This window comes from Myxine glutinosa, chromosome 1 (genome assembly GCF_964187855.1).
Source record: "Myxine glutinosa chromosome 1, kmMyxGlut1.1, whole genome shotgun sequence".
NCBI lineage: Eukaryota > Metazoa > Chordata > Myxini > Myxiniformes > Myxinidae > Myxine > Myxine glutinosa.
The window spans coordinates 58587029-58611269 of NC_136261.1; the positions used below are offsets into that span (position 1 = coordinate 58587029).

The following is a 24241-nucleotide window of genomic DNA, read 5'->3' on the forward strand; positions in this document are numbered from 1 at the left end:
CCAAATTTTGCCCGAATCCGTCTGCAATTTTGTGATATCTTGTTCAAAAACGGACAGACAAGCAAACAGACAGACAGGTGTGAAAACATCACCTCCATGCACCTTGGGGGGCGGAGGGAACGAGACTCTCACTTGAGAAATATTATCGATCCTTTATAAACATCCAAAGAGACTCTGTTGTTGCCTACGATCATACCACCCTGAATACGCCCGATCTCGTCTAACCTCGGAAGCTAAGCAGGTTCGGTCCCGGATCGTACCTGGATGGGCGACTGCCTGGGAATACCGGGTGTTGCCGGCTTTTTTCTGCTGTCGGGTGTGGTCTTGTTTTGAGTGTCTGCAATTTGCGCTGACTGATGCGCTTGATGGTAATTTACTTTTTGCCACGCCACTGCTAGTCTTCGACGACAACTGCCGCTACTACCAGCCTACCACGTCTACTTACTACCACGGGTACTCACCCCACCAGTATTTGTATACTACTGCTTGCCTACGACTACCAGTGCCGTTACTGTGAGTACGACTGGCCTTCCAGTGCCAATCCTTCTCGACGACGACTCCCACGACGACTGCCGCTCCTACTACAAAAATAAAGATTTCTCATGTCGAATCCACATTTAGATCTTCACCAATATCGAATCGAATCATCCGTGTAATACCCCCAAACAGTCCACCAAGTTTCGTCCAAATCCGTCGACAACCTTTTGAGATTTCCTGCTGTGTGTCGTTTTTGAACCAATCTCCCAATGGTGAAGAATCAGTCAAAATATTTCTCGGAGCCGGATCCGAATCCGGATCTTCACCAAAATAGAAACATTTCTTCCTTGTCACAGATGCCACACTGCTGCCAAATTTTGCCCGAATCCGTCTGCAATTTTGTGAGATATCTTGTTCAAAAAAGGACAGACAAGCAAACAGACAGACAGGTGTGAAAACATCACCTCCATGCACCTTGGGTGGCGGCGGGAACGGGGCTCTCACTTGAGAAACATTATCGATCCTTAACAAACATCCAAAGAGACTCTGTTGTTGCCTACGATCATACCACCCTGAATACGCCCGATCTCGTCTGATCTCGAAAGCTAAGCAGAGTTCGGTCCCGGATCGTACCTGAATGGGCGACTGCCTGGGAATACCGGGTGTTGTCGGCTTTTGTCTGCTGTCGGGTGTGGTCTTGATTTGCGTGTCTGCAATTTGCGCTGACTGATGCGCTTGATGGTAATTTACTTTTTGCCACGCCACTGCTAGTCTTCGACGACAACTGCCGCTACTACCAGCCTACCACGTCTACTTACTACCACGGGTACTCACCCCACCAGTATTTGTATACTACTGCTTGCCTACGACTACCAGTGCCGTTACTGTGAGTACGACTGGCCTTCCAGTGCCAATCCTTCTCGACGACGACTCCCACGACTACTGCCGCTCCTACTACAAAAATAAAGAATTCTCATGTCGAATCCACATTTAGATCTTCACCAATATCGAATTGAATCATCCGTGTAATACCCCCAAACAGTCCACCAAGTTTCGTCCAAATCCGTCGACGACCTTTTGAGATTTCCTGCTGTGTGTCGTTTTTGAACCAATCTCCCAATGGTGAAGAATCAGTCAAAATATTTCTCGGAGCCGGATCCGAATCCGGATCTTCACCAAAATGGAAACATTTCTGCCTTGTCACAGATGCCACATTGCTGCCAAATTTCGCCCGAAACCGTCGGCAATTTTGTGAGATGTCTTGTTCAAAAACGAACAGACAGGTGTGAAAACATCACCTCCATGCACCTTGGGTGGTGTAGGGAACGAGGCTCTCACTTGAGAAACATTATAAATCGATCCTTTATGAACATCCAAAGAGAATCTGTTGTTGCCTCCGATCATACCACCCTGAATAAGCCCGATCTCGTCTGATCTCGGAAGCTAAGCAGGTTCGGGCCCGGTTAGTACCAGGATGGGAGACTGCTGCCTGGGAACACCGGGTGTTGTAGGCTTTTTACTGCTGTCGGGTGTGGTCTTGTTTTGAGTGTCTGCAATTTGCGCTGACTGATGCGCTTGATGGTAATTTAGTTTTTGCCGCGCCACTGCTCGTCTTCGACTACAACTGCCGCTACTACCAGCTAACCACGTCTACTTACTACCACGGGTACTCACCCCACCAGTATTTGTATACTACTGCTTGCCTACGACTACCAGTGCCGCTACTGTGAGTTCGACTGGCCTTCCAGTGCCACTCCTTCTCGACGACGACTCCCACGACTACTGCCACTCCTACTACTAAAAGAAAGACTTCTCATGTCGAATCCACATTCAGATCTTCAACAAAATCGAATCGAATCATCCTTGTAAGACACCCAAACAGTCCACCAAGTTTCCTCCAAATCCGTCGACAACCTTTTGAGATTTCCTGCTCTGTATCGTTTTTGAACCAATCTCCCAATGGTGAAGAATCAGTCAAAATATTTCTCGGAGCCGGATCCGAATCCGGATCTTCACCAAAATGGAAACATTTCTTCCTTGTCACAGATGCCACACTGCTGCCTTATTTTGCCCGAATCCGTCTGCAATTTTGTGAGATATCTTGTTCAAAAACGGACAGACAAGCAAACAGACAGACAGGTGTGAATACATCACCTCCATGCACCTTGGGTGGCGGAGGGAACGAGACTTTCACTTGAGAAACATTATAAATCGATCCTTTATGAACATCCAAAGAGAATCTGTTGTTGCCGACGATCATACCACCCTGAATACGCCCGATCTCGTCTGATCTCGGAAGCTAAGCAGGTTCGGGCCCGTGTTTCTGGCCCGTGTTAGTACCTGGATGGGAGACTGCCTGGGAACACCGGGTGTTGTAGGCTTTTTTCTGCTGTCGTGTGTGGTCTTGTTTCGAGTGTCTGCGATTTGCGCTGACTGATGCGCTTGATGGTAATTTAGTTTTTGCCGCGCCGCTGCTAGTCTTCGACTACAACTGCCGCTACAACCAGCTAACCACGTCTACTTACTACCCCGGGTACTCACACCACCAGTATTTGTATACTACTGCTTGCCTACGACTACCAGTGCCGCTACTGTGAGTTCGACTGGCCTTCCAGTGCCACTCCTTCTCGACGACGACTCCCACGACTACTGCCACTCCTACTACTAAAATAAAGAATTCTCATGTCGAATCCACATTCAGATCTTCAACAAAATCGAAACGAATCATCCTAGTAAGACACCCAAACAGTCCACCAAGTTTCCTCCAAATCCGTCGACAACCTTTTGAGATTTCCTGCTGTGTATCGTTTTTGAACCAATCTCCCAATGGTGAAGAATCAGTCAAAATATTTCTCGGAGCCGGATCCGAATCCGGATCTTCACCAAAATAGAAACATTTCTTCCTTGTCACAGATGCCACACTGCTGCCAAATTTTGCCCGAATCCGTCTGCAATTTTGTGAGATATCTTGTTCAAAAACGGACAGACAAGCAAACAGACAGACAGGTGTGAAAACATCACCTCCATGCACCTTGGGTGGCGGCGGGAACGGGGCTCTCACTTGAGAAACATTATCGATCCTTAACAAACATCCAAAGAGACTCTGCTGTTGCCTACGATCATACCACCCTGAATACGCCCGATCTCGTCTGATCTCGGAAGCTAACCAGGTTCGGTCCCGGATCGTTCCTGGATGGGCGACTGCCTGGGAATACCGGGTGTTGTCGGCTTTTTTCTGCTGTCGGGTGTGGTCTTGTTTTGAGTGTCTGCAATTTGCGCTGACTGATGCGCTTGATGGTAATTTACTTTTTGCCACGCCACTGCTAGTCTTCGACGACAACTGCCGCTACTACCAGCCTACCACGTCTACTTACTACCACGGGTACTCACCCCACCAGTATTTGTATACTACTGCTTGCCTACGACTACCAGTGCCGTTACTGTGAGTACGACTGGCCTTCCAGTGCCAATCCTTCTCGACGACGACTCCCACGACTACTGCCGCTCCTACTACAAAAATAAAGAATTCTCATGTCGAATCCACATTTAGATCTTCACCAATATCGAATTGAATCATCCGTGTAATACCCCCAAACAGTCCACCAAGTTTCGTCCAAATCCGTCGACAACCTTTTGAGATTTCCTGCTGTGTGTCGTTTTTGAACCAATCTCCCAATGGTGAAGAATCAGTCAAAATATTTCTCGGAGCCGGATCCGAATCCGGATCTTCACCAAAATGGAAACATTTCTGCCTTGTCACAGATGCCACATTGCTGCCAAATTTCGCCCGAAACCGTCGGCAATTTTGTGAGATGTCTTGTTCAAAAACGGACAGACAAGCAAACAGACAGACAGGTGTGAATACATCACCTCCATGCACCTTGTGTGGCGGATGGAACGAGACTCTCACTTGAGAAACATTATCGATCCTTTATAAACATCCAAAGAGACTCTGTTGTTGCCTACGATCATACCACCCTGAATACGCCCGATCTCGTCTGAACTCGGAAACTACTCAGGTTCGGGCCCGGATAGTACCTGGATGGGAGACTGCCTGGGAATACCGGGTGTTGTCGGCTTTTTTCTGCTGTCGGGTGTGGTCTTGTTTTGAGTGTCTGCAATTTGCGCTGACTGATGCGCTTGATGGAAATTTAGTTTTTGCCGCGCCACTGCTAGTCTTCGACTACAACTGCCGCTACTACCAGCTAACCACGTCTACTTTCTACCACGGGTACTCACCCCAACAGTATTTGTATACTACTACTTGCCTACGACTACCAGTGCCGCTACTGTGAGTTCGACTGGCCTTGCAGTGCCACACCTTCTCGACGACGACTCCCACGACTACTGCCGCTCCTACCACTAAAATAAAGAATTCTCATGTCGAATCCACATTCAGATCTTCACCAAAATCGAATGGAATCATCCGTGTAATACCCCCAAACAGTCCACCAAGTTTCGTCCAAATCCGTCGACAACCTTTTGAGATTTCCTGCTGTGTGTCGTTTTTGAACCAATCTCCCAATGGTGAAGAATCAGTCAAAATATTTATCGGAGCCGGATCCGAATCCGGATCTTCACCAAAATGGAAACATTTCTTCCTTGTCACAGATGCCACATTGCTGCCAAATTTCGCCCGAATCCGTCGGCAATTTTGTGAGATATCTTGTTCAAAAACGGACAGACAGGCAAACAGACAGACAGGTGTGAAAACATCACCTCCATGCACCTTGGGTGGCGGAGGAAACGAGACTCTCACTTGAGAAACATTATCGATCCTTTATGAACATCGAAAGAGAGTTTGCTGTTGCCCACGATCATACCACCCTGAATACGCCTGATCTCGGAAGCTAACCAGGTTCGGGCCCGGTTAGTACCTGAATGGGAGCCTGCCTGGGAAGACCGGGTGTTGTCGGCTTTTTTCTGCTGTCGGATGTGGTCTTGCTTTGAGTGACTGCAATTTGCGCTGGTGTCAAAGTCGAACTCGTCGAACTCGAAGCTCGGAGTCGTACTCGGAGCCGGATCCGAATCCGGATCTTCACCGAAATGGAAACATTTCTTCCTTGTCACAGATGCCACATTGCTGCCAAATTTTGCCCGAATCCGTCGGCAATTTTGTGAGATATCTTGTTCAAAAACGGACAAACAGACAGTCAGGTGTGAAAACATCACCTCCATGCACCTTGTGTGGCGGAGGAAACGAGACTCTCACTTGAGAAACATTATCGATCCTTTATGAACATCCAAAGAGACTTAGTTGTTGCCTACGATCATACCACCCTGAATATGGCCGATCTCGTCTGAATATTGGAAGCTAAGCAGGTTCGGGCCCGGATCCGGATAGTACCTGGATGGGAGGCTGCCTGGGAACACCGGGTGTTGTAGGCTTTTTTCTGCTGTCGGGTGTGGTCTTGTTTTGAGTGACTGCAATTTGCGCTGACTGATGCGCTTGATGGTAATTTAGTTTTTGCCGCGCCACTGCTCCTCTTCGACTACATCTACCGCTACTACCAGCCTACCACGACTACTTGCTACCACGAGTACTCACCCCACCAGTAGTTGTATACGACTGCTTGCCTACTACTTCCAGTGCCGCTACTGTGAGTACGACTGGCCTTCCAGTAGCACTCCTTCTCGACGACGACTCCCACGACTACTACCGCTCCTACTACTAAAACAAAGTATTCTCATATCGAATTCACATTCAGATCTTCACCAAAATCGAAGCGAATCATCCTCGTAAGACACCCAAACAGTCCACCAGGTTTCGTCCAAATCCGTCGACAATCTTTTGAGATTTCCTGCTGTGTATCGTTTTTGAACCAATCTCCCAATGGTGAAGAATCAGTCAAAATATTTATCGGAGCCGGCTCCGAATCCGGATCCTCACCAAAATGGAAACATTTCTTCCTTGTCACATATGCCACATTGCTTCCAAATTTCGCCCGAGTCCGTCGACAACTTTGTGAGATATTTTGTTCAAAACGGACAGACAGACAGGTGTGAAAACATCACCTCCATGCACCTTGGGTGGCGGAGGGAACCAGACTCACTTGAGAAACATTATCGATCCTTTATGAACATCCAAAGAGAGTCTGTTGTTGCCTACGATCATACCACCCTGAATACGCCCGATCTCGTCTGATCTCGGAAGCTAACCAGGTTCGGGCCCGGTTAGTACCTGGATGGGAGACTGCTTGGGCACACCGGGTGTTGTAGGCTTTTTTCTGCTGTCGGGTGTGGTCTTGTTTTGAGTGATTGCAATTTGCGCTGACTGATGCGCTTGATGGTAATTTAGTTTTTGCCGCGCCACTGCTCGTCTTCGACTACAACTACCGCTACTACCAGCCTACCACGACTACTTACTACTACGAGTACTCACCCCACCAGTAGTTGTATACAACTGCTTGCCTACTACTACCAGTGCCGCTACTGTGAGTACCACTGGCCTTCCAGTACCACTCCTTCTCGACGATGACTCCCACGGCTACTACCGCTACTACTATTAAAATAAAGAATTCTCATATCGAATCCACATTCAGATGTTCACCAAAATCGAATCGAATTATCCTTGTAAGACACCCAAACAATTCACCATGTTTCGTCCAAATCCGTCGACAACCGTTTGAGATTTCCTGCTGTGTCTCGTTTTTGAACCAATCTCCCAATTGTGAAGAATCAGTCAAAATATTTATCGGAGCCGGCTCCGAATCCGGATCCTCACCAAAATGGAAACATTTCTTCCTTGTCACATATGCCACATTGCTGCCAAATTTTGCCCGGGTCAGTCGACAACTTTGTGAGATATTTTGTTCAAAAACGGACAGACAGACAAACAGACAGACAGGTGTGAAAACATCACCTCCAAGCCCCTTGGGTGGCGGAGGGAACGAGACTCTCATTTGAGAAACATTATCGATCCTTTATGAACATCCAAAGAGAGTCTGTTGTTCTCTACGATCATACCACCCTGAATACGCCCGATCGCGTCTGAAGCCCAGGAAGCTAAACAGGTTCGGGCCTGGTTCGTACCTGCATGGGAGACTGCCTTGAAACCGGGTGTTGTAGTATTTTTTCTGCTGTCGGATGTGGTCTTGTTTTGAGTGACTGCAATTTGCGCTGACTGATGCGCTTGATGGTAATTTAGTTTTTGCCGCGCCACTGCTCGTCTTCGACTACAACTACCGCTACTACCAGCCTACCACGACTACTTACTACTACGAGTACTCACCCCACCAGTAGTTGTATACAACTGCTTGCCTACTACTACCAGTGCCGCTACTGTGAGTACCACTGGCCTTCCAGTACCACTCCTTCTCGACGACGACTCCCACGACTACTACCGCTCCTACTACTAAAACAAAGATTCTCATATTGAATCCACATTCAGATCTTCACCAAAATCGAATCGTATCATCCTTGTAAGACACCTAAACAGTCCACCAAGTTTCGTCCAAATCGGTCAACAATCTTTTGAGATTTCCTGCTGTGTATCGTTTTTGAACCAATCTCCCAATGGTGAAGAATCAGTCAAAATATTTATCGGAGACGGCTCCGAATCCAGATCCTCACCAAAATGGAAACATTTCTTCCTTGTCACATATGCCACATTGCTGCCAAATTTCGCCCGAGTCCGTCGACAATTTTGTGAGATATTTTGTTCAAAAACCGACAGACAGACAAACGGACAGACAGGTGTGAAAACATCACCTCCATGCACCTCGGGTGGCGGGGGGAACGAGACTCACTTGAGAAACATTATCGGTCCTTTATAAACATCCAAAGAGAGTCTGCTGTTGCCCACGATCATACCACCCTGATTGCGCCCGATCTCGTCTTCATCTCGGAACCTAAGCAGGTTTGGGCCCGGTTAGTACCTGGATGGGAGACTGACTGGGAACACCGGGTGATGTAGGCTTTTTTTCTGCTGTCGGGTGTGGTCTTGTTTTGAGTGACGACAATTTGCGCTGACTGATGCGCTTGATGGTAATTTAGTTTTTTCCGCGCCACTGCGAGTCTTCGACTACAACTGCCGCTTCTACTAGCCTACCACGTCTACTTACTACGATTACTCACCCCACCAGTATTTGTATACTACTACTTGCCTACGACTACCAGTGCCGTTACTGTGAGTACGGCTGGCCTTCCAGTGCCACTCCTTCTCGACGACGACTCCCACGACTACTGCCGCTCCTACTACTAAAATAAAGAATTCTCATGCCGAAACCACATTTAGATCTTCACCAAAATCGAATCGAATCATCCGTGTAATACCCCCAAACAGTCCACCAAGTTTCGTCCAAATCCGTCGACAACCTTTTGAGATTTCCTGCTGTGTGTCGTTTTTGAACCAATCTCACAATGGTGAAGAATCAGTCAAAATATTTCTCGGAGCCGGATCCGAATCCGGATCTTCACCAAAATGGAAACATTTCTTCCTTGTCACAGATGCCACATTGCTGCCAAATTTCGCCCGAATCCGTCGGCAATTTTGTGAGATATCTCGTTCAAAATCGGACAGACAGGTGTGAAAACATCACCTCCGTGCACCTTGGGTGGCGGAGGGAACGAGACTCTCACTTGAGAAACATTATCGATCCTTTATAAACATCCAAAGAGACTCTGTTGTTGCCTACGATCATACCACCCTGAATACGCCCGATCTCGTCTGCATCTCGGAACCTAAGCAGGTTCGGTCCCGTTTAGTACCTGGATGGGAGACTGCCTGGGAACACCGGGTGTTGTAGGCTTTTTTCTGCTGTCGGGTGTGGTCTTGTTTTGAGTGTCTGCAATTTGCGCTGACTGATGCGCTTGATGGTAATTTAGTTTTTGCCGCGCCATTGCTAGTCTTCGACTATAACTGCCGCTACTACCAGCTAACCACGTCTACTTACTACCACGGGTACTCACCCCACCAGTATTTGTATACTACTGCTTGGCTACGACTACCAGTGCCGCTACTGTGAGTTCGACTGGCCTTCCAGTGCCACTCCTTCTCGACGACGACTCCCACGACTACTGCCACTCCTACTACTAAAATAAAGAATTCTCATGTCGAATCCACATTCAGATCTTCAACAAAATCGAATCGAATCATCCTTGTAAGACACCCAAACAGTCCACCAAGTTTCCTCCAAATCCGTCGACAACCTTTTGAGATTTCCTGCTCTGTATCGTTTTTGAACCAATCTCCCAATGGTGAAGAATCAGTCAAAATATTTCTCGGAGCCGGATCCGAATCCGGATCTTCACCAAAATGGAAACATTTCTTCCTTGTCACAGATGCCACACTGCTGCCAAATTTTGCCCGAATCCGTCTGCAATTTTGTGAGATATCTTGTTCAAAAACGGACAGACAAGCAAACAGACAGACACGTGTGAAAACATCACCTCCATGCACCTTGGGTGGCGGCGGGAACGGGGCTCTCACTTGAGAAACATTATCGATCCTTTATAAACATCCAAAGAGACTCTGTTGTTGCCTACGATCATACCACCCTGAATACGCCCGATCTCGTCTGAGTCTCGGAAGCTAAGCAGGTTCGGGCCCGGATCGTACCTGGATGGGCGACTGCCTGGGAATACCGGGTGTTGTTGGCTTTTTTCTGCTGTCGGGTGTGGTCTTGTTTTGAGTGTCTGCAATTTGCGCTGACTGATGCGCTTGATGGTAATTTACTTTTTGCCGCGCCACTGCTAGTCTTCGACGACAACTGCCGCTACTACCAGCCTACCACGTCTACTTACTACCACGGGTACTCACCCCACCAGTATTTGTATACTACTGCTTGCCTACGACTACCAGTGCCGTTACTGTGAGTACGACTGGCCTTCCAGTGCCAATCCTTCTCGACGACGACTCCCACGACTACTGCCGCGCCTACTACAAAAATAAAGAATTCTCATGTCGAATCCACATTTAGATCTTCACCAATATCGAATCGAATCATCTGTGTAATACCCCCAAACAGTCCACCAAGTTTCGTCCAAATCCGTCGACAACCTTTTGAGATTTCCTGCTGTGTGTCGTTTTTGAACCAATCTCCCAATGGTGAAGAATCAGTCAAAATATTTCTCGGAGCCGGATCCGAATCCGGATCTTCACCAAAATGGAAACATTTCTGCCTTGTCACAGATGCCACATTGCTGCCAAATTTCGCCCGAAACCGTCGGCAATTTTGTGAGATGTCTTGTTCAAAAACGAACAGACAGGTGTGAAAACATCACCTCCATGCACCTTGGGTGGTGGAGGGAACGAGGCTCTCACTTGAGAAACATTATAAATCGATCCTTTATGAACATCCAAAGAGAATCTGTTGTTGCCTACGATCATACCACCCTGAATACGCCCGATCTCGTCTGATCTCGGAAGCTAAGCCAGCTTCGGGCCCGGTTATGTACCTGGATGGGAGACTGCCTGGGAACACCGGGTGTTGTAGGCTTTTTTCTGCTGTCGGGTGTGGTCTTGTTTCGAGTGTCTGCAATTTGCGCTGACTGATGCGCTTGATGGTAATTTAGTTTTTGCCGCGCCACTGCTAGTCTTCGACGACGACTCCCACGACTACTGCCACTCCTACTACTAAAATAATGAATTCTCATGTCGAATCCACATTCAGATCTTCAACAAAATCTAATCGAATCATCCTTGTAAGACACCCAAACAGTCCACCAAGTTTCCTCCAAATCCGTCGACAACCTTTTGAGATTTCCTGCTCTGTATCGTTTTTGAACCATCTCCCAATGGTGAAGAATCAGTCAAAATATTTCTCGGAGCCGGATCCGAATCCGGATCTTCACCAAAATGGAAACATTTCTTCCTTGTCACAGATGCCACACTGCTGCCAAATTTTGCCCGAATCCGTCTGCAATTTTGTGATATCTTGTTCAAAAACGGACAGACAAGCAAACAGACAGACAGGTGTGAAAACATCACCTCCATGCACCTTGGGTGGCGGCGGGAACGGGGCTCTCACTTGAGAAACATTATCGATCCTTTATAAACATCCAAAGAGACTCTGTTGTTGCCTCCGATCATACCACCCTGAATACGCCCGATCTCGTCTGATCTCGGAAGCTAAGCAGGTTCGGGCCCGGATAGTACCTGGATGGGCGACTGACTGGGAATACCGGGTGTTGTCGGCTTTTTCTGCTGTCGGGTGTGGTCTTGTTTTGAATGTCTGCAATTTGCGCTGACTGGTGCGCTTGATGGTAATTTACTTTTTGCCGCGCCACTGCTAGTCTTCGACGACAACTGCCGCTACTACCAGCCTACCACGTCTACTTACTACCACCGGTACTTACCCCACCAGTATTTGTATACTACTGCTTGCCTACGACTACCAGTGCCGTTTCTGTGAGTACGACTGGCCTTCCAGTGCCAATCCTTCTCGACGACGACTCCCACGACTACTGCCGCTCCTACTACAAAAATAAAGAATTCTCATGTCGAATCCACATTTAGATCTTCACCAATATCGAATCGAATCATCCGTGTAATACCCCCAAACAGTCCACCAAGTTTCGTCCAAATCCGTCGACAACCTTTTGAGATTTCCTGCTGTGTGTCGTTTTTGAACCAATCTCCCAATGGTGAAGAATCAGTCAAAATATTTGTCGGAGCCGGATCCGAATCCGGATTTCACCAAAATGGAAACATTTCTTCCTTGTCACAGATGCCACACTGCTGCCAAATTTTGCCCGAATCCGTCTGCAATTTTGTGAGATATCTTGTTCAAAAACGGACAGACAAGCAAACAGACAGACAGGTGTGAAAACATCACCTCCATGCACCTTGGGTGGCGGCGGGAACGGGGCTCTCACTTGAGAAACATTATCGATCCTTTATAAACATCCAAAGAGACTCTGTTGTTGCCTCCGATCATACCACCCTGAATACGCCCGATCTCGTCTGATCTCGGAACCTAAGCAGGTTCGGGCCCGGATAGTACCTGGATGGGCGACTGACTGGGAATACCGGGTGTTGTCGGCTTTTTCTGCTGTCGGGTGTGGTCTTGTTTTGAATGTCTGCAATTTGCGCTGACTGGTGCGCTTGATGGTAATTTACTTTTTGCCGCGCCACTGCTAGTCTTCGACGACAACTGCCGCTACTACCAGCCTACCACGTCTACTTACTACCACCGGTACTTACCCCACCAGTATTTGTATACTACTGCTTGCCTACGTCTACCAGTGCCGTTTCTGTGAGTACGACTGGCCTTCCAGTGCCAATCCTTCTCGACGACGACTCCCACGACTACTGCCGCTCCTACTACAAAAATAAAGAATTCTCATGTCGAATCCACATTTAGATCTTCACCAATATCGAATCGAATCATCCGTGTAATACCCCCAAACAGTCCACCAAGTTTCGTCCAATTCCGTCGACAACCTTTTGAGATTTCCTGCTGTGTGTCGTTTTTGAACCAATCTCCCAATGGTGAAGAATCAGTCAAAATATTTGTCGGAGCCGGATCCGAATCCGGATTTCACCAAAATGGAAACATTTCTTCCTTGTCACAGATGCCACACTGCTGCCAAATTTTGCCCGAATCCGTCTGCAATTTTGTGAGATATCTTGTTCAAAAACGGACAGACAAGCAAACAGACAGACAGGTGTGAAAACATCACCTCCATGCACCTTGGGTGGCGGCGGGAACGGGCCTCTCACTTGAGAAACATTATCGATCCTTTATAAACATCCAAAGAGACTCTGTTGTTGCCTCCGATCATACCACCCTAAATACGCCCGATCTCGTCTGATCTCGGCACCTAAGCAGGTTCGGGCCCGGATCGTACCTGGATGGGCGACTGCCTGGGAATACCGGGTGTTGTCGGCTTTTTTCTGCTGTCGGGTGTGGTCTTGTTTTGAGTGTCTGCAATTTGCGCTGACTGATGCGCTTGATGGTAATTTACTTTTTGCCGCGCCACTGCTCGTCTTCGACGACAACTGCCGCTACTACCAGCCTACCACGTCTACTTACTACCACGGATACTCACCCCACCAGTATTTGTATACTACTGCTTGCCTACGACTACCAGCGCCGTTACTGTGAGTACAACTGGCCTTCCAGTGCCAATCCTTCTCGACGACGACTCCCACGACTACTGCCGCTCCTACTACAAAAATAAAGAATTCTCATGTCGAATCCACATTTAGATCTTCACCAATATCGAATCGAATCATCCGTGTAATACCCCCAAACAGTCCACCAAGTTTCGTCCAAATCCGTCGACAACCTTTTGAGATTTCCTGCTGTGTGTCGATTTTGAACCAATCTCCCAATGGTGAAGAATCAGTCAAAATATTTCTCGGAGCCGGATCCGAATCCGGATCTTCACCAAAATGGAAACATTTCTTCCTTGTCACAGATGCCACATTGCTGCCAAATTTCGCCCGAATCCGTCGGCAATTCTGTGAGATGTCTTGTTCAAAAACGGACAGACAGGTGTGAAAACATCACCTCCATGCACCTTGGGTGGTGGAGGGAACGAGGCTCTCACTTGAGAAACATTATAAATCGATCCTTTATGAACATCCAAAGAGAATCTGTTGTTGCCTACGATCATACCACCCTGAATACGCCCGATCTCGTCTGATCTCGGAAGCTAAGCAGGTTCGGGCCCGATTAGTACCTGGATGGGAGAATGCCTGGGAACACCTGGTGTTGTCGGCTTTTTTCTGCTGTCGGGTGTGGTCTTGTTTTGAGTGTCTGCAATTTGCGCTGACTGATGCGCTTGATGGTAATTTACTTTTTGCCGCGCCACTGCTAGTCTTCGACGACAACTGCCGCTACTACCAGCCTACCACGTCTACTTACTACCACGGGTACTCACGCCACCAGTATTTGTATACTACTGCTTGCCTACGACTACCAGTGCCGTTACTGTGAGTACGACTGGCCTTCCAGTGCCAATCCTTCTCGACGACGACTCCCACGACTACTGCCGCTCCGACTACAAAAATAAAGAATTCTCATGTCGAATCCACATTCAGATCTTCACCAAAATCGAATCGAATCATCCATGTAATACCCCCAAACAGTCCACCTCGTTTCGTCCAAATCCGTCGACAACCTTTTGAGATTTCCTGCTGTGTATCGTTTTTGAACCAATCTCCCAATGGTGAAGAATCAGTCAAAATATTTCTCGGAGCCGGATCCGAATCCGGATCTTCACCAAAATGGAAACATTTCTTCCTTGTCACAGATGCCACATTGCTGCCAAATTTCGCCCGAAACCGTCGGCAATTTTGTGAGATGTCTTGTTCAAAAACGGACAGACAGGTGTGAAAACATCACCTCCATGCACCTTGGGTGGTGGAGGGAACGATGCTCTCGCTTGAGAAACATTATAAATCGATCCTTTATGAACATCCAAAGAGAATCTGCTGTTGCCTACGATCATACCACCCTGAATACGCCCGATCTCGTCTGATCTCGGAAGCTAAGCAGGTTCGGGCCCAGTTAGTACCTGCATGGGAGACTGCCTGGGAACACCGGGTGTTGTAGGCTTTTTTCTGCTGTCGGGTGTGGTCTTGTTTCGAGTGTCTGCAATTTGCGCTGACTGATGCGCTTGATGGTAATTTAGTTTTTGCCGCGCCACTGCTAGTCTTCGACTACAACTACCGCTACTACCAGCTAACCACGTCTACTTACTACCACGGGTACTCACCCCACCAGTATTTGTGTACTACTGCTTGCCTACGACTACCAGTGCCGCTACTGTGAGTTCGACTGGCCTTCCAGTGCCACTCCTTCTCGACGACGACTCCCACGACTACTGCCACTCCTACTACTAAAATAAAGAATTTCTCATGTCGAATCCACATTCAGATCTTCAACAAAATCGAATCGAATCATCCTTGTAAGACACCCAAACAGTCCACCAAGATTCCTCCAAATCCGTCGACAACCTTTTGAGATTTCCTGCTCTGTATCGTTTTTGAACCATCTCCCAATGGTGAAGAATCAGTCAAAATATTTCTCGGAGCCGGATCCGAATCCGGATCTTCACCAAAATGGAAACATTTCTTCCTTGTCACAGATGCCACACTGCTGCCAAATTTTGCCCGAATCCGTCTGCAATTTTGTGATATCTTGTTCAAAAACGGACAGACAAGCAAACAGACAGACAGGTGTGAAAACATCACCTCCATGCACCTTGGGTGGCGGCGGGAACGGGGCTCTCACTTGAGAAACATTATCGATCCTTTATAAACATCCAAAGAGACTCTGCTGTTGCCTACGATCATACCACCCTGAATACGCCCGATCTCGTCTGATTCTCGGAAGTCTAAGCAGGTTCGGGCCCGGTTCGTACCTGCATGGGCGGCTGCCTGGTGCAACACCGGGTGTTGTACGCTTTTTTCTGCTGTCGGGTGTGGGCTTGTTTTGAGTGTCTGCAATTTGCGCTGACTGATGCGCTTGATGGTAATTTACTTTTTGCCGCGCCACTGCTAGTCTTCGACTACAACTGTCGCGACTACCAGCCTACCACGTCTACTTACTACCACGGGTACTCACCCCACCAGTATTTGTATACTACTCCTTGCCTACGACAACCAGTGCCGTTACTGTGAGTACGGCTGGCCTTCCAGTGCCACTCCTTCTCGACGACGACTCCCACGACTACTGCCGCTCCTACTACTAAAATAAAGAATTCTCATGTCGAAACCACATTTAGATCTTCACCAAAATCGAATCGAATCATCCGTGTAATACCCCCAAACAGTCCACCAAGTTTCGTCCAAATCCGTCGACAACCTTTTGAGATTTCCTGCTGTGTGTCGTTTTTGAACCAATCTCACAATGGTGAAGAATCAGTCAAAATAATTCTCGGAGCCGGATCCGAATCCGGATCTTCACCAAAATGGAAACATTTCTTCCTTGTCACAGATGCCACATTGCTGCCAAATTTCGCCCGAATCCGTCGGCAATTTTGTGAGATATCTCGTTCAAAAACGGACAGACAGGTGTGAAAACATCACCTCCGTGCACCTTGGGTGGCGGAGGGAACGAGACTCTCACTTGAGAAACATTATCGATCCTTTATAAACATCCAAAGAGACTCTGTTGTTGCCTACGATCATACCACCCTGAATACGCCCGATCTCGTCTGATCTCGGAAACTTAGCAGGTTCGGGCCCGGTTAGTGTTAAGTACCTGGATGGGCGACTGCCTGGGCAACACCGGGTGTTGTAGGCTTTTTTCTGCTGTCGGGTGTGGTCTTGTTTTGAGTGTCTGCAATTTGCGCTGACTGATGCGCTTGATGGTAATTTACTTTTTGCCGCGCCACTGCTAGTCTTCGACTACAACTGCCGCTACTACCAGCCTACCACGTCTACGTACTACCACGGGTACTCACCCCACCAGTATTTGTATACTACTGCTTGCCTACGACTACCAGTGCCTTTACTGTGAGTACGACTGGCCTTCCAGTGCCACTCCTTCTCGACGACGACTCCCACGACTACTGCCGCTCCTACTACTAAAATAAAGAATTCTCATGTCGAAACCACATTTAGATCTTCACCAAAATCGAAATGAATCATCCGTGTAATACCCCCAAACAGTCCACCAAGTTTCATCCAAATCCGTCGACAACCTTTTGAGATTTCCTGCTGTGTGTCGTTTTTGAACCAATCTCCCAATGGTGAAGAATCAGTCAAAATGTTTCTCGGAGCCGGATCCGAATCCGGATCTTCACCAAAATGGAAACATTTCTTCCTTGTCATAGTTGCCACATTGCTGCCAAATTTCGCCCGAATCCGTCGGCAATTTTGTGAGATATCTTGTTCAAAAACGGACAGACAGGCAAACAGACAGACAGGTGTGAAAACATCACCTCCATGCACCTTGGGTGGCGGAGGAAACGAGACTCTCACTTGAGAAACATTATCGATCCTTTATGAACATCGAAAGAGAGTTTGCTGTTGCCCACGATCATACCACCCTGAATACGCCTGATCTCGGAAGCTAACCAGGTTCGGGCCCGGTTAGTACCTGAATGGGAGCCTGCCTGGGAAGACCGGGTGTTGTCGGCTTTTTTCTGCTGTCGGATGTGGTCTTGCTTTGAGTGACTGCAATTTGCGCTGGTGTCAAAGTCGAACTCGTCGAACTCGAAGCTCGGAGTCGTACTCGGAACCGGATCCGAATCCGGATCTTCACCGAAATGGAAACATTTCTTCCTTGTCACAGATGCCACATTGCTGCCAAATTTTGCCCGAATCCGTCGGCAATTTTGTGAGATATCTTGTTCAAAAACGGACAAACAGACAGTCAGGTGTGAAAACATCACCTCCATGCACCTTGTGTGGCGGAGGAAACGAGACTCTCACTTGAGAAACATTATCGATCCTTTATGAACATCCAAAGAGAGTTAGTTGTTGCCTACGATCATACCACCCTGAATATGGCCGATCTCGTCTGAATATTGGAAGCTAAGCAGGTTCGGGCCCGGATCCGGATCGTACCTGGATGGGAGGCTGCCTGGGAACACCGGGTGTTGTAGGCTTTTTTCTGCTGTCGGGTGTGGTCTTGTTTTGAGTGACTGCAATTTGCGCTGACTGATGCGCTTGATGGTAATTTAGTTTTTGCCGCGCCACTGCTCGTCTTCGACTACATCTACCGCTACTACCAGCCTACCACGACTACTTGCTACCACGAGTACTCACCCCACCAGTAGTTGTATACGACTGCTTGCCTACTACTTCCAGTGCCGCTACTGTGAGTACGACTGGCCTTCCAGTAGCACTCCTTCTCGACGACGACTTCCACGACTACTACCGCTCCTACTACTAAAACAAAGTATTCTCATATCGAATCCACATTCAGATCTTCACCAAAATCGAATCGAATCATCCTTGTAAGACACCCAAACAGTCCACCAGGTTTCGTCCAAATCCGTCGACAATCTTTTGAGATTTCCTGCTGTGTATCGTTTTTGAACCAATCTCCCAATGGTGAAGAATCAGTCAAAATATTTATCGGAGCCGGCTCCGAATCCGGATCCTCACCAAAATGGAAACATTTCTTCCTTGTCACATATGCCACATTGCTTCCAAATTTCGCCCGAGTCCGTCGACAACTTTGTGAGATATTTTGTTCAAAAACGGACAGACAGACAGGTGTGAAAACATCACCTCCATGCAGTTTGGGTGGCGGAGGGAACCAGACTCACTTGAGAAACATTATCGATCCTTTATGAACATCCAAAGAGAGTCTGTTGTTGCCTACGATCATACCACCCTGAATACGCCCGATCTCGTCTGATCTCGGAAGCTAACCAGGTTCGGGCCCGGTTAGTACCTGGATGGGAGACTGCTTGGGCACACCGGGTGTTGTAGGCTTTTTTCTGCTGTCGGGTGTGGTCTTGTTTTGAGTGATTGCAATTTGCGCTGACTGATGCGCTTGATGGTAATTTAGTTTTTGCCGCGCCACTGCTCGTCTTCGACTACAACTACCGCTACTACCAGCCTACCACGACTACTTACTACTACGAGTACTCACCCCACCAGTAGTTGTATACAACTGCTTGCCTACTACTACCAGTGCCGCTACTGTGAGTACCACTGGCCTTCCAGTACCACTCCTTCTCGACGACGACTCCCACGGCTACTACCGCTACTACTATTAAAATAAAGAATTCTCATATCGAATCCACATTCAGATGTTCACCAAAATCGAATCGAATTATCCTTGTAAGACACCCAAACAATTCACCAAGTTTCGTCCAAATCCGTCGACAACCGTTTGAGATTTCCTGCTGTGTCTCGTTTTTGAACCAATCTCCCAATTGTGAAGAATCAGTCAAAATATTTATCGGAGCCGGCTCCGAATCCGGATCCTCACCAAAATGGAAACATTTCTTCCTTGTCACATATGCCACATTGCTGCCAAATTTTGCCCGGGTCAGTCGACAACTTTGTGAGATATTTTGTTCAAAAACGGACAGACAGACAAACAGACAGACAGGTGTGAAAACATCACCTCCAAGCCCCTTGGGTGGCGGAGGGAACGAGACTCTCATTTGAGAAACATTATCGATCCTTTATGAACATCCAAAGAGAGTCTGTTGTTCTCTACGATCATACCACCCTGAATACGCCCGATCGCGTCTGAAGCCCAGGAAGCTAAACAGGTTCGGGCCTGGTTCGTACCTGCATGGGAGACTGCCTTGAAACCGGGTGTTGTAGTATTTTTTCTGCTGTCGGGTGTGGTCTTGTTTTGAGTGACTGCAATTTGCGCTGACTGATGCGCTTGATGGTAATTTAGTTTTTGCCGCGCCACTGCTCGTCTTCGACTACAACTACCGCTACTACCAGCCTACCACGACTACTTACTACTACGAGTACTCACCCCACCAGTAGTTGTATACAACTGCTTGCCTACTACTACCAGTGCCGCTACTGTGAGTACCACTGGCCTTCCAGTACCACTCCTTCTCCACGACGACTCCCACGACTACTACCGCTCCTACTACTAAAACAAAGATTCTCATATTGAATCCACATTCAGATCTTCACCAAAATCGAATCGTATCATCCTTGTAAGACACCCAAACAGTCCACCAAGTTTCGTCCAAATCCGTCAACAATCTTTTGAGATTTCCTGCTGTGTATCGTTTTTGAACCAATCTCCCAATGGTGAAGAATCAGTCAAAATATTTATCGGAGACGGCTCCGAATCCAGATCCTCACCAAAATGGAAACATTTCTTCCTTGTCACATATGCCACATTGCTGCCAAATTTCGCCCGAGTCCGTCGACAATTTTGTGAGATATTTTGTTCAAAAACCGACAGACAGACAAACGGACAGACAGGTGTGAAAACATCACCTCCATGCACCTCGGGTGGCGGGGGGAACGAGACTCACTTGAGAAACATTATCGGTCCTTTATAAACATCCAAAGAGAGTCTGCTGTTGCCCACGATCATACCACCCTGATTGCGCCCGATCTCGTCTTCATCTCGGAACCGAAACAGGTTTGGGCCCGGTTAGTACCTGGATGGGAGACTGACTGGGAACACCGGGTGATGTAGGCTTTTTTCTGCTGTCGGATGTGGTCTTGTTTTGAGTGACGACAATTTGCGCTGACTGATGCGCTTGATGGTAATTTAGTTTTTTCCGCGCCACTGCGAGTCTTCGACTACAACTGCCGCTACTACTAGCCTACCACGTCTACTTACTACGATTACTCACCCCACCAGTATTTGTATACTACTACTTGCCTACGACTACCAGTGCCGTTACTGTGAGTACGGCTGGCCTTCCAGTGCCACTCCTTCTCGACCATGACTCCCACGACTACTGCCGCTCCTACTACTAAAATAAAGAATTCTCATGTCGAAACCACATTTAGATCTTCACCAAAATCGAATCGAATCATCCGTGTAATACCCCCAAACAGTCCACCAAGTTTCGTCCAAATCCGTCGACAACCTTTTGAGATTTCCTGCTGTGTGTCGTTTTTGAACCAATCTCCCAATGGTGAAGAATCAGTCAAAATATTTCTCGGAGCCGGATCCGAATCCGGATCTTCACCAAAATGGAAACATTTCTTCCTTGTCATAGTTGCCACATTGCTGCCAAATTTCGCCCGAATCCGTCGGCAATTTTGTGAGATATCTCGTTCAAAAACGGACAGACAGGTGTGAAAACATCACCTCCGTGCACTTTGGGTGGCGGAGGGAACGAGACTCTCACTTGAGAAACATTATCGATCCTTTATAAACATCCAAAGAGACTCTGTTGTTGCCTACGATCATACCACCCTGAATACGCCCGATCTCGTCTGCATCTCGGGAACCTAAGCAGGTTCGGTCCCGTTTAGTACCTGGATGGGAGACTGCCTGGGAACACCGGGTGTTGTCGGCTTTTTTCTGCTTTCGGTTGTGGTCTTGTTTTGAGTGTCTGCAATTTGCGCTGAATGATGCGCTTGATGGTAATTTAGTTTTTGCCGCGCCACTGCTAGTCTTCGACTACAACTGCCGCTACTACCAGCTTACCACGTCTACTTACTACCACGGGTACTGTGGAAGGGTAACTCAGTGTAACATATTGATTGGCCCTGGTAACTTATTAATTAACCTGGTAACAAAGCAGATACATTTTTCCTTTAATAAGTGTCAGAATGTGCTTGAACATGGTAATCTCTTGAAACACCTGGTCAAGGCCCCAGCACCCCCCTACTGTGTAAATGGAAATCACAGCAGGAGGGGAGCGAGCTGATGCCAGGACTCGGTGCAATGCATGACCTCGGGGCATTAGCGGACAGAGGATTAAGTCCAGTTTGGCGATATAAACGAGCAGCAAACGTTGGGTGAAGAGGACTTGTCACGAGAAGCGCTGATCGACGGCAGTGGCGGAGGAAACATCGGCTGAACGAGAGGGACCAGCGAAAAGAGTTAACCTGATCCATTATATTATGCGGTATCATTTTGGTAATTGGAAGAAGTGAATACAGTTAATAAACTAGACCTTTTGTAAACCTGTGTCCGGTCATTGGAGTCCTGAGTCCCACACTACATATTCCCTGACAATCTGGAGGCACCGCTGACATCAATTGTACACACAAACAAGTCTTCTTTAAAAGGTGAGTGTGTCTTGTTTGGTCCAATATGATTTACGAACTTGGAAGTTATGGGTACATACATGGGGGAGCAGGTGGTCTGGGGCTTCTTTGCGCACTGATGCCGCGATATAGGTGGCGTGAGCCATCACGAATGGGATTTCGATAAACGACTGTAGCAATTTATTCGTTTTTCTCTAAATGATTTCTGTAAATACGTATTTTTGCGCTGGTCATTAAGGGTCTTACTGTGACCTGGAAGCAAACGGAGCAAGTGTGCACCTTGCGACCATTTGCTTCCAGGACGTGTAAGGCCGGTACACTCATTTACCCACCCGTACACGTATGGGGTACTTTTTTTTTTTTTTTTTTTTTTTTTTTTGCACTTGTTCGAAGCACTTGACTTGCTCGGCGCTCGGCGAGCGACAGGGAACCGGGAAACGGAATTATATTTATATATATATATATTTCCAATATGGTACACCGGCCACAACGATTTTAGCGATTATCCGAGTTTTTTTTTAACGATTTCTGTAAATACGTATTTTTCCTGCGCTGTGTAATTCTTCTGACACGTGCCACGAAGAAACGCACCACTGATGTGCATGAAGCGACTTGTTTGCCGGTTCGGTAAGGTCCGTCCGTACACGTGTACAATCGTGTACACCCGTTTTAAATAAATAATTTTTTTTTCAGTTTTCCCGCCATGCCTATAAATTCATGACAGACAACCCCCCCTCATGCCGGTCCAGAATTATGATGAAAGATGGCGATTGAAAAAAAAATTGCATCAAATTTTGTCCAGGTCCATCACGAAGCCTTTGAGACATGCTTCACGGTTGAATAAAAAACCACCGTTTAGAGTACTTCTTTTTTTTGCACTTGTTCAAAGCACTCGACTTGGAGCCAGCGACTTGCTCGGCGGGGGATATAATTTTAGATATATATATAGTACGGGCATGCCCTAGTGAGAGATAATTACAGGAAATGGTGTTTGTGAGTAACAACCACCCTCTGGTCGAGGCTCATAGAAGGGGTGATGCTTATTGATTCGGCACGCTTACAATAGGTGTTAATGGTGGGATGTCAGAGGTTTTGGTGTGGGTTAATGTTCACACTGTTTTGGAAAATAATGCTCGATGCAACATGATCCTAAAAAAAGAACCCAGCCCTACATCGAAAGATCAGGAAGGGAAGGAATGGAAAATTTGTCAAGGTTTGAAATTAATCGGACAAGGGGGACAAGAGATTTAATGGGATTTTAATGGGATAAATTGGGAGACAGAGAGAGAGACAGAAAAAGAAAGAAAGAGAGACAGACAGACAGACAGAGAGAGATAGACAGAGAAAAGAAAGAAAGAGAGACATAGAGACAAACAGAGATAAAGATGATAGTCAGAGTCAGACACATAGAGAGAGACAGACAGAGAGAGATAGACAGAGTGAGACAAAGTGAGAAAGAGAGACAGACAGAGAGAGATAGACAGAGAAAAGAAAGAAAGAGAGACATAGAGACAAACAGAGATAAAGATGATAGTCAGACACATAGAGAGAGACAGACAAAAAAGAGATAGACAGAGTGAGACAAAGTGAGAAAGAGAGACAGACAGAGAGAGATAGACAGAAAAAGAAAGAAAGAGAGACATAGAGACAAACAGAGATAAAGATGATAGTCAGAGTCAGACACATAGAGAGAGACAGACAAAAAGAGATAGACAGAGTGAGACAAAGTGAGAAAGAGAGACAGACAGAGAGAGATAGACAGAGAGAGAAAGAGAGAGAGACATAGAGACAAACAGAGATAAAGATGATAGTCAGACACATAGAGAGAGACAGACAGAGAGAGATAGACAGAGTGAGACAAAGTGAGAAAGAGAGACAGACAGAGAGAGATAGACAGAGAAAAGAAAGAAAGAGAGACATAGAGACAAACAGAGATAAAGATGATAGTCAGACACATAGAGAGAGACAGACAAAAAAGAGATAGACAGAGTGAGACAAAGTGAGAAAGAGAGACAGACAGAGAGAGATAGACAGAAAAAGAAAGAAAGAGAGACATAGAGACAAACAGAGATAAAGATGATAGTCAGACACATAGAGAGAGACAGACAAAAAGAGATAGACAGAGTGAGACAAAGTGAGAAAGAGAGACAGACAGAGAGAGATAGACAGAAAAAGAAAGAAAGAGACAAAGTGAGA

General features: G+C 47.1%; 1 non-coding gene and 21 pseudogenes across 1 annotated transcript; all 22 read left to right on the forward strand.

Moving 5' to 3' along the window:
* Positions 1–182: 182 nt before the first annotated feature.
* On the forward strand, positions 183–301 carry LOC137420110 (5S ribosomal RNA; annotated as a pseudogene).
* Positions 302–1031: 730 nt separating this feature from the next.
* Positions 1032–1151, forward strand: LOC137419835 (5S ribosomal RNA; annotated as a pseudogene).
* Positions 1152–1869: 718 nt separating this feature from the next.
* LOC137419861 (5S ribosomal RNA) lies at positions 1870–1991 on the forward strand (annotated as a pseudogene).
* Positions 1992–2725: 734 nt separating this feature from the next.
* Positions 2726–2858, forward strand: LOC137420036 (5S ribosomal RNA; annotated as a pseudogene).
* A 730-nt stretch (positions 2859–3588) lies between these two features.
* Positions 3589–3707, forward strand: LOC137420084 (5S ribosomal RNA; annotated as a pseudogene).
* Positions 3708–4437: 730 nt separating this feature from the next.
* Positions 4438–4556, forward strand: LOC137420156 (5S ribosomal RNA; annotated as a pseudogene).
* A 730-nt stretch (positions 4557–5286) lies between these two features.
* On the forward strand, positions 5287–5395 carry LOC137420154 (5S ribosomal RNA; annotated as a pseudogene).
* Positions 5396–6580: 1185 nt separating this feature from the next.
* LOC137419825 (5S ribosomal RNA) lies at positions 6581–6699 on the forward strand (annotated as a pseudogene).
* Positions 6700–8275: 1576 nt separating this feature from the next.
* LOC137420158 (5S ribosomal RNA) lies at positions 8276–8395 on the forward strand (annotated as a pseudogene).
* Positions 8396–9107: 712 nt separating this feature from the next.
* Positions 9108–9227, forward strand: LOC137420157 (5S ribosomal RNA; annotated as a pseudogene).
* A 730-nt stretch (positions 9228–9957) lies between these two features.
* On the forward strand, positions 9958–10077 carry LOC137419990 (5S ribosomal RNA; annotated as a pseudogene).
* A 718-nt stretch (positions 10078–10795) lies between these two features.
* Positions 10796–10916, forward strand: LOC137419855 (5S ribosomal RNA; annotated as a pseudogene).
* A 581-nt stretch (positions 10917–11497) lies between these two features.
* On the forward strand, positions 11498–11616 carry LOC144890148 (5S ribosomal RNA; annotated as a pseudogene).
* Positions 11617–12344: 728 nt separating this feature from the next.
* Positions 12345–12463, forward strand: LOC137419782 (5S ribosomal RNA; annotated as a pseudogene).
* A 728-nt stretch (positions 12464–13191) lies between these two features.
* LOC137419996 (5S ribosomal RNA) lies at positions 13192–13310 on the forward strand (annotated as a pseudogene).
* A 718-nt stretch (positions 13311–14028) lies between these two features.
* Positions 14029–14147, forward strand: LOC137419970 (5S ribosomal RNA; annotated as a pseudogene).
* Positions 14148–14865: 718 nt separating this feature from the next.
* On the forward strand, positions 14866–14984 carry LOC144890057 (5S ribosomal RNA). The gene has a single exon (XR_013622255.1). It is a non-coding gene; the product is annotated as a 5S ribosomal RNA (ribosomal RNA).
* A 1565-nt stretch (positions 14985–16549) lies between these two features.
* Positions 16550–16676, forward strand: LOC144890353 (5S ribosomal RNA; annotated as a pseudogene).
* Positions 16677–17406: 730 nt separating this feature from the next.
* LOC137420151 (5S ribosomal RNA) lies at positions 17407–17515 on the forward strand (annotated as a pseudogene).
* Positions 17516–18701: 1186 nt separating this feature from the next.
* On the forward strand, positions 18702–18820 carry LOC137420118 (5S ribosomal RNA; annotated as a pseudogene).
* A 1576-nt stretch (positions 18821–20396) lies between these two features.
* On the forward strand, positions 20397–20516 carry LOC137420143 (5S ribosomal RNA; annotated as a pseudogene).
* A 711-nt stretch (positions 20517–21227) lies between these two features.
* Positions 21228–21348, forward strand: LOC137419761 (5S ribosomal RNA; annotated as a pseudogene).
* The last annotated feature ends 2893 nt before the right edge of the window (positions 21349–24241 follow it).